The 11,357-nt window shown below is 31.9% G+C and overlaps 1 pseudogene; it reads left to right on the top strand.

The window, feature by feature from the left end:
* Positions 1 to 451: 451 nt before the first annotated feature.
* LOC146528237 (uncharacterized) lies at positions 452 to 1,648 on the top strand (annotated as a pseudogene).
* The last annotated feature ends 9,709 nt before the right edge of the window (positions 1,649 to 11,357 follow it).

Raw genomic sequence — 11,357 nt, 5'->3', positions numbered from 1 at the left:
AAATATATAGTAAGTAGAGAAAGAAGTTTGCTGTTACTAATAACTCTACGTGGTATTTGGTAACATTGACGAGAATTGAAGCTTATAGCGAAATTATTAAATAAAATTTTGATATATGTTTAGAACGGAGTGTCTCGACACTAATTAAGTATTTGCGGTATATCGTGTAAAACTTAGATATACATATAAGAATAATAACGATCCTCATTTACTCGAAGCGTTATTTTTCTTAAATTGGAATATGTCGTGTTCCCAATGTCTACAATGTCAGCTGGATGTAAAATATTAAATTGTAATAAAAATAATAATTAAACGAAGAAACCACCTGAAGTAAAAGCTTTTAATGTTGTTTTCTGTATTTATTGCAGAAACCCAACGTGAGTTTTTATTTCAAGAGTGAAATAATTAACATTATTATAAAACAACATTATTGTGAATACTTCGGAAAAAAATGGAAAAACTAAGGTTTGATTTTAAAATGCGAGGAGCGTCAGATGGAAAAACAACAATATTGTGCCTAACCTGAATCGGCACACTGGATGGTCGTTCTTTTGCAATACCAGAAGAATACCAACCAACAAGTTTACACAAAGAATTGATACCGTCACAAGTATATGGCAGAGTGAAAAACACATTGGTAAAAAGAAATCAATTCCGTAAAGTTTGGATAACCTTAACAGAAAAAATGAAGAAGGTTTATTTTGATGAGGAAGATAATTTATTATTTGAAAATCATTATTTAGAGGAGATTCCAGAAAATGCAGCTAAAATATCTACTGCAAACACTTCAGAAGACACAATAAAGAAGCTGTTAGAAAAAGTTTTAGAATCGAAAGAACAAACTTCTGAAGTTAAAAACTTAAACAAAATTGCTAATGATTTTATGATTGACAAATTTGATAAAAGAACCTCCAATGCCAGCCAATGGATTAACCAATTTGAAAAAGAATGTGATCGCTGTCTAGTGGTAGAAGATAGGAAAAAAATTGAAATCTTGAAGTTTTTCCTTGAAAAATGTAGTGCTGACTGGTACACTTGCATGATTTTAAAATATTCTATAGAATCAGAATGGAACAACTGGAAAAAAATATTTATTGAAACTTTTGGGAATAAAGGTTGGTCTCCTATTAGATATGCTTTTAACTTCAAATATGAATATGGTTCCTTGCTTGAATATGCCCTGAAAAAAGAAAAGTTACTACTTCAAATTAGAAAATCCATGGATACGGAAACATTGATTGATCTTATCGCTATTGGATTACCAAATTATGTATCAGACAAGATTGACCGAGAAACACTTCAAGAGACTCAAGATCTTTACAATGAAATAAATAAATTAGAGCACCTTGTTAAGAAAAATTTTAATGAAAAAAAAGGAAAACCTTTCTTTGATAGTAAGCAAAAGAAATATGAAGACAAAAATCCATGTGAAATATGTGAAAAGGCAAACAAAGGGAAGCGTTTCCATTCTGAATCAATTTGCTGGTTTAGAGAAAAAGAAGACATAAACAAGAAAATAGGATCATTTAAATCTGTTAACAATTCAGAATTGGAGGTGGAATTAAATACAGAGGATCCAAAAAACTAGAAGTACCACCATTAATAACAATCAAGCTATTACTAAATGACACATTAGAAATTTCTGGTATTTATGACTCAGGTTCAAACGTGTCATTGATAAATGCAAAATTATTAAAACTTAAAGAAGAAAACATGGTAGATTTAAAGAAAATAAGCTTGAAAACTATTAATGGTGCAGGAAAAACAAAAGGAATGGTAACCTTAAAAGTGAAAATTTACAATATTGAGAAAATCATCAAAGTTTTTGTTGTAGACAGTGAGAATTTCAGCTATGATTTTTTGGTTGGTCTAGACTGTATTAAAAAATTTGAATTGATCCAGACTGAAGATCTAAGGATTATTCAGAATAAAGATTTCCAAAAACAGGAAAATGAAATTCACTTTAATACAGAGGCTGAGAATCACACAAATATCAATATTCCTGTTTTGTCGAGTGTCATAAAAGAAAAAACAAACGATCAGAGAAAATATGAAGTTAACTTCAACAATCATTTGAATACTGATGAATTTGAGATAATAGTCAATCATTTAGATATGTATGAACAGTCTGAAATTGACAAGTTGTTAAATAAATATAAATCTGTATTTGCCAGAGATAAATATGACATTGGAACTGTTAAGGATTATGAGGCGCACATTGATCTAATGGAAGAAAAGTACTGTTATAAACGGCCTTACAGGTGCACGTTCGAAGATAGGAAAGAGATAGAAAGTCAAGTAGCAAAATTACTGGAAAAAGGCCTAATTGAGGAGTCATACAGCCCTTTCGCTGCTCCAGTTACTCTGGCATTTAAGAAAGAGGAAAATAAAAAAACAAGAATGTGTATAGACTTCAGAGAACTAAATAAAATTATAACCCCTCAAGCACAACCGTTTCCACTGATTGAGGATTTAATAGTAAAAAGTGTAAACTGCGAATATTTTACAACTTTGGATATAAATTCTGCGTTCTGGTCAATTCCCCTAAGGATTCAAGATAGACATAAAACAGCATTTGTAACACAGGAAGGGCACTTTCAGTGGACTTGCCTTCCTTTTGGATTAAAAACAGCGCCAGCAATTTTCCAAAGAATATTAAATAATATAATAAGAAAATACAAACTTTCAGATTTTGCAGTATGTTTCATCGACGACATATTAATCTTCTCACAAAATTTTACCCAGCATATACATCATCTTTCAAGACTATTGGAAGCAATTCATAAGGAGGGATTTAGACTGAAATTTTCAAAATGCTCATTTGCAAAGAATCACGCAAAATACTTAGGACATATTGTTGAAAAGAATTCGGTAAAACCACAGAAAGATTACTTAATTGCAGTAAAAAACTTTCCAGCTCCAGAAACAAGAACAAACGTAAGACAATTTCTTGGAAAAATCAACTATCACCATAAATTCATCCCACGCCTGGCACAAATCTCAGACCCATTACATAATCTTCTGAGGAAGAATGTAAGATTTGTTTGGTCGAAAGAATGTCAAGAGTCATTTGAGAAAATTAAAACATTGCTTTGTTCGGAACCAGTTCTAAAAATTTTTGACCCAAATGTTCCAATTACAATTTATACTGATGCTAGTATCAAAGGGGTTGGAGCTGTGTTGAAGCAAGAAGATGAAAATAAAATTTATAAAGCTGTAGGATATTTTTCTAGGAAGTTGAATGAAGCACAAAAGAAAAAAAAAGCAATATACCTGGAATGCTTAGCCATAAAAGAAGCAGTGAAATATTGGCAACATTGGCTATTTGGAAAACAATTTACCGTATACACGGATCACAAACCTTTGGAAAACTTGAACATAAAATCTAGGACAGATGAAGAATTAGGAGACTTAACATACTACCTATCACAATATGATTTCAAAATAAAATACAAACCTGGAAAATTGAATCAAGAAGCAGACTGCCTAAGCAGAAATCCAGTTTTAGAACCGAATGATAATACAGAAGACATCTTGGAAATCGTAAATCTAATAAGTCTCGAAGACATTAAAGAGGACCAGAATAAGAACATCAACTTAAAAGAAAAGAAAAAAAATATTATATTAAAAAATGACATTTATTACAAAAAGTTAAAAAGACAAGAAAAAATTATACTATCTGAGGACCTCAGTAAAATATTGATAAAAGATATACACAACACTTATTGTCACTTGGGAAGATCGCAAATGATCAATAAGATAACTCCATTTTATTCAGCGACAAATATGATAATGAATATCAAAAATGTTTGTGATAGTTGTTCTACGTGTCTAAAAAACAAGTCAAGGAAAAAAACAAAATATGGGTTCTTATCACATTTAGGTCCAGCTACCTACCCATTTGAAATTATGTCCATTGATACCATTGGTGGATTTGGGGGATCGCGATCAACAAAAAAATATTTACACCTTTTAGTTGATCATTTTACCAGGTATGCATATATTTTAACGTCGAAAAACCAAACCGCCAATGACTTTATAAAACTCACTACGAAAGTAACGGAAAGTAACAATATAGGAACAATACTAACAGACCAATACCCAGGTATTAACTCAAAAGAGTTTAAAAAATTTTTAAAGGAAAAGGATGTACAGATCATTTTTACTGCTGTAGACGCCCCATTTTCAAATGGGCTTAATGAAAGATTAAACCAAACTCTGGTAAATAAAATAAGGTGCAAAACAAATGAGAACAATAAAAATAATAAAAAAGCATGGACAGCAATTGCTCAAGAGTGTGTTAGACGATACAATGAAACGGAACACACGGTCACTGGATTCGCTCCTAAATACTTAATGGAAGGTGAAAGTGTCAATATCTTGCCCAACGAATTGAAGACAAATTGTACAAATGAAGACCTACAAAGAGATCGAGAATTAGCTTATGAAAACACAAAAAAATCCCATAATCAAAATGCAGAACGATACAACAAACATAGGAAAGAAATAACATTGGATGCCGGAGACTTCGTGTATGTGGAAAATGGAAATCGTCTCAATAGGAAAAAGCTAGATGAAATAAGAATCGGACCATACAAAATCCTCAAGAAAATCTCCAATTCAATCTACGAGGTTGACACCGGACACGTGAAAACAGAGTCAAACCTTTTTCATATAGCGAAACTAATTCCAGCAACTGACGATATGGTTTAACGAACAGTCACATAAATATTATGTGATTGTTCTCCTTCGAGGGGGGAGATATAAGAATAATAACGATCCTCATTTACTCGAAGCGTTATTTTTCTTAAATTGGAATATGTCGTGTTCCCAATGTCTACAATGTCAGCTGGATGTAAAATATTAAATTGTAATAAAAATAATAATTAAACGAAGAAACCACCTGAAGTAAAAGCTTTTAATGTTGTTTTCTGTATTTATTGCAGAAACCCAACGTGAGTTTTTATTTCAAGAGTGAAATAATTAACATTATTATATACACTCAGACAGATCCTCAGTAAAAAAATATTGAGAAATGATGGTTTTCCCTTGTAATGAAACCTAAACCTTTTTTATATAAGATTTTCTTTTAAGAAAGTTTTTAGCCACTGTGCAGATGTTACAAAACTTGTTAAGCAAAAGAAGCACTATTAAAAAACACTTAACCTAAAGAAAGTTAAGAACATTACTGTAACAATAATAGTTGTAAGTTACGGTAACATAAATATGGCTTTGAATATATTTTCAACAAAAGTAATATTTTTCTAAATAACCTTATTTTCCAGACTTTAAATCATGAGTAACCTCACTCTGGTTGCAAGACAAAGCGCGGCGTTGGCCTCTGACACTTTATAAGCAATGTCTTAGAAATTCGGCGGAAAGTGTTAATACTAGGTTCCCTGTACCTACCCTGCTATATTCTAGATAGAACATGAAGCTAAAATATACCTTATATATAGATATATATTGCAGAATTCATCCAGCTACTCGTATTTTAATTACAGCCACTTTCATAATATGAAACATAAAACATAAAGCTTTTATTCATTTGAAAATACGAAAATTCATGCTAAATTTTGTTTTACATATAAAATATTTAATATAACGTGAGGGTGCTACAATCATACATATATACGCAACTCGCAGCCATATTAAAAAGTGATTAAGCTTATAGTGTGGAGCTTTTTATTTTGTTGATTCTGCTAATGTTTCTGGTTGGAAAAGGCATGTGTAACTAAAATGTACGAAAGAATTAATTTTACAATTATTTTTAATTCTAGAACTGTGTGTGACTGTAAACGCGACAGGTTGTGGGTTCAATTCCCACTGGAAAAAATTAAATATTTAATATTTTCATTTGTTCGCTTTGGCGTCGAGGCAAAGCGCGGTTATAAGTTTCGCCACTCAACAGGCAATGCTTGCAGAAATCGGCGACAAGTGAGTAAAGGAAGAGAGACCTTCCTTTAGAGGGGGGCGGAGTATTTTTGGATCTAGGTAATCAGGATCCCCATGCTTAACATGCTATGTGCGAAATACTGTATTTTTAGAAAGAACTGTCAAAAATGTGTTCTAGATATTTTCCGCTTTTCTTTAATATGTCTCTAAATATTTTTTCTTTATCTATTAAATTATCAGCAGAGCGCATAAGCTGTGAAGAAAACCGAAATCCACATAAAAAGAATATATTAATTAATCTCTTAAATTCATTCTAAGAATCCATTGATGTCACAGAGGGACAGCGTTTGACTGTACACATAATGGTTGTGGGTTTGATTCCCGCTTGGGGAGATGAATTATTTTCCTTTCGACACTCTGGTAAGTGAAAACGTAGTGTTAAGTCCCGCCATTAAACAAAATCGTAAAGTTCACTGCATAAGCCGAGGTATCGATAAAATCAACATTTAATTGTTACTAAAATTTTATTACAAAGTTTGTGATAACAATCTCAACAGATGCTTATCAAAAATCTTTAGTTTTTTTAATTGAATTCGTTACTAAATTACGTCAATATTTTTTCGAATAAATGTATATAATTGTCAAATGTATTTTGGGTTAAGATCAACAAACGAAGTAAATGTCGTAATTAAGACATTAACGACATCAATTGACTCGATTGAAAATTCCTTGTTTTTTTTATCTTCACGCTGTATTCAATATGTAGCAGAGTAGGTATAAAGAAGCTAGTGTTAAAACACTTCGTTCTCCATTTCTTGATGAGTAGCGAAACTCAACGCCGCGCCATGTTTTATTACCAGAGCAAGGTAATGAAAATCACCCATACCGCCGAGTGGAAAATGAACCTACAACCGTTACGTTAAGAGTTAGATAATATATTTTTTTATTTTATGTTGTTAGCACTATAAAAAAAATATTAACTAATTCTATTTTTAAATTCACACAATTCAAAAACGCACTTTATCAAGTTTATATTCAAATTTATTACCAACTGTAGAGAACCGTGATTCAACAGTGTTATTCCTGAAAAACGACGACCTCGGTTACATTCATTGTAAAAATGTGATACAATTATGTTATTCGGGTGTAAAACTTAAGGAAAACTTGTTTATAATAATGTTACTTTTGTTTAATATATAAAAAAATAGCGCGCGCGTTGAGTTCTGCTACTAATCCCGCAATGCCTCCATAATTCGGCGGAAAATTGGGAATAGAATGTCTGGCCCTAAGTTCCTCAACATCCAATGTTTTGGAAATTGAGCCTAGCGAAATGTTTACACATATGTAATAAAAGTATATAAAGTACTAGTAAGCAGTAAATTAAAAGTAAAATCTGAATAGAAAAAATCTTTTTTCTTTTTTAATTTCATTAAGCCATTTTTGTTCCAGGTACAAAAAGAATGTTGACGTAGCACCAGTGAAAGCGCCATATATCACTCGAATCTGTCTCGTAGGTCCCTTTTTGTCTAATATTTATGTCTTCATTTCGGTATAAAATTACACACGCGAGTAATATATGGTTTAAAGTTTTGATATGATTATTATGTAAACCTTCTGCCATTTTTTTATGTTTATATATTTTCAAGTATTTTGTAGAGGATAAAATAGTTTCTAATAACTCCGATTTAAAGTGAGTATACTAGGACTTACCAAGTCCATGATCTAAACATACCTTCGAAAAATTGAAACCTTCATGCCGCAGTGAGACAGCGTCTGACTGTAAGACTATGCTTGTGAGTTTGATCTTCAATTGGGCACCTGCACTGAAAGACAAGGAGCAGCGTTGAGTTTCGTTAACACTATACTCATTGTCTCTAAAGTTAAGTGTAAAGTGAGGAACGGAGTGTCTTAATACAAGGTTCCTTCCGCGTACTCTGCTATAAGTACGCGGGAAAAAGAGAGAAATTGTTGCTAGCTGCGCGGGAAAACGCGTGAAACTATTATGTGTTTTTAACTTTTTTGGAACTAGTAAAATCATCGCTGACTAAAAGTCAAATGACCCAATTTCGTTAAGTGACGATGATTGTCATATATTACATAGATACATGTAATATTTTTACTCAAATCAGTTCTTCGTATAATTCCTCATAAGAGAAATCCCGAATTGCTAAAATATTGAACGCTTCGTTAGAAATAATTAAAGAATCACTTCTAAGCACTGTAGCTATATACTATGTCTTGGAAATAAATATTTTAATTTAACACACAATATTATAATTAATATTGGCATTTTGTGTTTTTTTTATTTAGATTTATTATTTTTCATATCTCAGTGTGGAATAACACTTTAAAAATATTTAATAATTTAATTACTAACATTTTTTCCTCAAATTTTACATCCCGACACATCACCGGCCGTATCACAGTTTATATTATCCGAGGTCGTTTTTCAGAAACTATTGATTAAAAATCCCAAAAAGTCCTTGCTTCTACGAGTCTACGTCGTACGTCTATTCTACGAGTTAAATTCGTAAATTAATCAACAGTGATATTTGAAAATAAAAAAATATTAATAATAAATTGACGAAATGAATATATGTACACGTTTAGTATGAAGTGACATACATGTTGCTATAGCAACGCGTATTGTACGCGTAAATTGGTTCTTTTATAATTATAATCATATATTGAAAATATTTTAATCCTAGTAGAGTTTTAGAAGAAAACAACTCAATCGAGGTTAAATTAATGCGAATTCAGCAACCCTGGAGACAGCATTCATTCAGCACTAACTCTCATTACCTATTGGACTTCGGAAGATTTTGTCAGCCTCAAATTGAACGTGGCTTGAAACGGCAGTTTTCTTAATTAAAGGGTTCAACAAAATAATTGTAAGTCCTGCTGTATTTCGCTATAGCAGGATAGACGGAGGAAACCACCGTGACGATATTACGTTCCTCACATTGCCTGTTGAGTGATGAAACTCAATGCTGCGCTTTGTCTTCTTATCAGAAGGAGAAAATGAAAAAAACATCTACCGACCGGAAATAGAATTCAGAACTGCCGTGCAGGTTAGGCTCTTCTACGCTGCTACTTTCAAACACTGTGAAAAATAAACAAAAAATATGTATTTGTATACTATATACATATATTTCTATTAAAAATGAGTCAGACTTCATGAACCCAGTATAGGTCAATGTTGCGCTTATCGTTCAGGAAGCACTGGTATTCCCACGATGACAGGGAAAAAATCATTCATAATAATTATGAATAATTTTTTCATATGCAATGCTGGTTTGTCGTTCCCACAAGAGTATCAATTAAAGATAGCAATAACCATTTCATACAAGATATTTAGATAACGCGCAACGGTAGTGGGTTCGATTCCTCTTTCGAGGAATTAATTATTCATTGGTCAGTGCGTGGGGAACGGTGTGGCCTAAAACTAAGTTCCCTGGATTTACCCTATGTGTTCACGAAGCTGCGTTAAAAAATTTACTTTTTTAGTAAGATAAAAGCAGTAAACAATACTCAATGTTTTGTAAAATATACCTAAAAGTGTTAAATTATTTCTGATATTTCCTTTAGCTTTACACTATATGCAGAGAATCTACTGACAAAATACTCCGTTTCCGCACGATTGCGACACATTAAGTGTTAAGAGGCGAATATAAATAGCGGAAGAAGCGTCTTTTCATTGCCAGAGCAGGAAAATGAAACAATTAATTCCATCGAGTGAGAATCGAACCCACGAGTCCCACGACAATTCCCAACTGTAAGATTATGTAGACTTACAAAGAATGATGTCCACGTGAGAAGTATTTCTAATATTTAATTCTAATTGTAAATTGGCGTCTCATACAGACTATTGATATTAAAGGGTTGCCAAATATATTTATATACTAGACGGCATTATCTCTATTTTTAGATTTACACAACATGTTTCCTCTTTGTACCTTAGTTAACTAATATAATTAATTGGTTTCGGCTCTAGCTTTACATTTTTTATACGCTATATATATTTTTTATAAGAAAAAAATATATATTTCAAACGATAATTTAAATCAATCCCCACGCTACATCCACTAACGACAAAATCAACTTTGTTAAACTAATTTATCTATTTATAATATCAACGCGTGCCAAATTGTGAATAAATTGGTGTAGATTGTAAAAGCCGTGCCGTAGCGGCTCAACAGACTGTAAACGGGATGATTGTGGGTTCGATTCCCACTCGAGCGATGGTATTATTTAAGGGTTCATAATTTCTTAGCTTTGGTTATAAGACAAAATGCGGTGCTAAGTTCTGCTACTCAACATACAATCTCTTGAAAATAGGGCGAATCAGAGTCTTCAAACTGGGTATAACCTTCTAACCTCTGCCCAGCCTGCTATATGAATGGGATACAGGTGAAGATAAAAAAAATTGCAGAACTAATGTATCTTTACAATCAAAGGAAATAAATTAGCCTCTTTGTGAATATAGTTTTTTAGCAGTGGCAGGTTGTGACTTTTTTGCCAATTTAATAGAGTGGTTTATGTTGTATTAATATATTTATTGAGATGATTTTTTATATGGAAAATAATAATTATGATTATTGTTACGTGTTGTAGATGTGTGGTTGGTACTGAATTTTTAGAGGTAGTCGCGTGTTCTTATAGTGAAATTATAATGATTTAAAAGTTTTATGAAGCAGTCGTGGGGTAATGGGACAGTGTCTCCCTGTAAACGCAAAGATTGTGGGTTCGATTCAAGCTTGAGGAAAATTTGAATCGAACCGCGGGTTTTTTTATAACAAAATAAAAAACATTTTCCATAAGTGTGGCGTTGAATTTGGCCTCTATAAACAAATCTTGCAAATTTGACGGTATGTGGGGAATGGAGTGTTGTAAGACTGGGTTCTAGGTAATTTGTTTTGCAAAAGTTTGTTCTAGCTTTAAAATTGTTTATGTATTGAAACACAATAAGTTAAACCATGCCACTATAACATTTAACTATCGATTATACAGAAGACTTCTTGTCGTGTGGCACTAAACTAAGCGAGGCGTCTAATACCGGTAATAAACACGAAAAGTTCCGAAAATTGATAGAAAAATGAGAAACTTATTTTCCCTGCAATATATTAAAAACTGTTGAAAAATAACAAACACTTTTTTATATTCTAGGCAATGTTTTATAGAGAAAGTATTTTTTATAATACATAAAATATCAAACATGCCATAGAGTTTGAAATAGTAATTTTACATGTTCATTAAATTACCGTAACGAAACTGGAGCATATTTATTATGAATATTATTATAAAGAAAATAAACTCGCGCACAAACGTCGATGTATCTTTGAAACAGAAACAGTGTCATAATAAATTTATTAGATCGCACTAGATTTTTTTTCGCGAAAAATTATGTCTTATACAAATAGTTTTGATTTGTTTATATGTGAATATTTTTTAGTGGGACAAAT

The sequence above is a fragment of the Heliconius melpomene genome, chromosome 19 (genome assembly GCF_056956725.1).
Source record: "Heliconius melpomene rosina isolate 202511_hmr_F chromosome 19, ASM5695672v1, whole genome shotgun sequence".
Classification (NCBI taxonomy): Eukaryota; Metazoa; Arthropoda; class Insecta; order Lepidoptera; family Nymphalidae; genus Heliconius; species Heliconius melpomene.
This window is presented reverse-complemented; position numbering and strand designations above follow the sequence as displayed.